This window comes from Alexandromys fortis, unplaced genomic scaffold (assembly GCF_014885135.2).
Source record: "Alexandromys fortis isolate MF-2015 unplaced genomic scaffold, M_Fortis_MF-2015_v1.1 scaffold_209, whole genome shotgun sequence".
Classification (NCBI taxonomy): Eukaryota; Metazoa; Chordata; class Mammalia; order Rodentia; family Cricetidae; genus Alexandromys; species Alexandromys fortis.
Window position 1 is genome coordinate 2,249,379 of NW_026068090.1, and position 1,694 is coordinate 2,251,072.

Sequence of the window (1,694 nt, forward strand, 5' to 3'; positions counted from 1 at the left end):
CAGTCAGTGTTCTTAACCTCTGAGCCATCTCTCCAGCCCCCGACATAAAGAAGTTTTAAAAGCATAAAAGATTGTTTAGTCAAAGTGGAGGACTCAAATGGAATAGCCTTTCCTATAATTATAGCCAACTCACAGCTAAGAAGATATTTTTGCTACAGATTGATCTACAGAATCTATTTTTTGATACTTCTATTTTGTTCTGTTCATGTGAATCATGGCCATGTTATGAATAATGTGGTTTTTCAAGCCTGAGAAGTGGGGTGTTGCTTTCAAGTTTTGCCATTTTGGCAGGAAAAGAAATTGCTCCTCATTATACTTGGGCCAGAATGTGTACAACCTGACACATTGCTAGAGCATTCCTCTCCCTGCACTCTCCTCACAAATAAAATCCTCTAAGACATTCAGGAGGATGAATCACTGCACCTGCTACTAGGAGATAGTCACCTCCACAGTGGAAGGAGACAGCTGTTCTCACTGCTGCTTACAGAAAGAGCACAGCATCTTAGGACAGGAACGGGAGAACAGCACTGTGCGTAAGTACCAGCCGTCAGACTACAGCTTGCTAAGGAGCCGAAAGAACCTGTCTTCTCTGTGCACACTTGAACAGCACAAATTAACTGGGATACTATTATGTCACATAAAAATCGAAAGGTAGGGCATGGATGATGTCGGGGACCAGCCCAGACATAAACCATTTCTCATCAGAGTGGAGGTGTGAGAATGAAAACACAACTCACAGGACTTTATTGAGAGGGAGTTTTCAGGGATCCTTCATGAAATCCTGACTTCGCAACCGGAAAAAATCACCCACGTTTGTTCTCCAAACAGCTTTTATATCAAAGTGTAAACGGAGGGAAGTTCATTAGCGTTCTGTTTGCTAGGTAGCAGGGGAATGACTTAGGTCATGCCTGTGCTCACTGTGCCACATAGACCAAAAACACCTCTTCCCCAGGCGACCGCCTAAGCTGCAATAGAAGAGGCAGTATGGCATTAGCATATCTTGACCACTTGCTTAGGATGACATCAGGTTGTTTGACTATCAAAGTCTAGGTGACCACCTTCTGTGTGCAGGTGCAAACTGTGCCTTGCAGGTCTTAGAATTCTGACTGCCATACAGTGTGGGAATGTGGGCCTGTATAATCCAGCCCTTAAAGAATGATGGTCAGGCTTTTACAGATCTGTATGAATTAAAGACCACCCTGGTATTTATATAGTGAGATCTAACTAGGGCTAGACAATGAGACCCTATCTTGAAACTAACTAAATAAATAAACAAATAATCATAGAAATCATATCTCAAACTATCCAACGAGGTAATAAGCAACATCATCTTGAAGAAAAATCTGAACAAAGTTCTAAGTTCTAAGATGAATTAAAAATATTTCCACCTCATTCCTTTTCTGAAACTATTCCAATTTTTTTTTAAAAAAATAATTCAATTGCAAACTTAGACTCTGACATTTCTATTCAAGGGCCATACTATTTTACACTGAGAAAAAAAAGACTATTCAGAAGAAACCAACTAGAGAGAGTGTAGAAAGTGTTTACTGAAGGGAAAAATAACAAAATCAGGCCAGTTGGATGAGAGAGCCCTAGAAAGGATCAGGAGTGTGAAACACCAGGTATCACAGTAGAGAATTCTCACTTCAGGCTGAAAATGCTGTCAAAAAGAAGTATTTTCATACTCTCTGTCT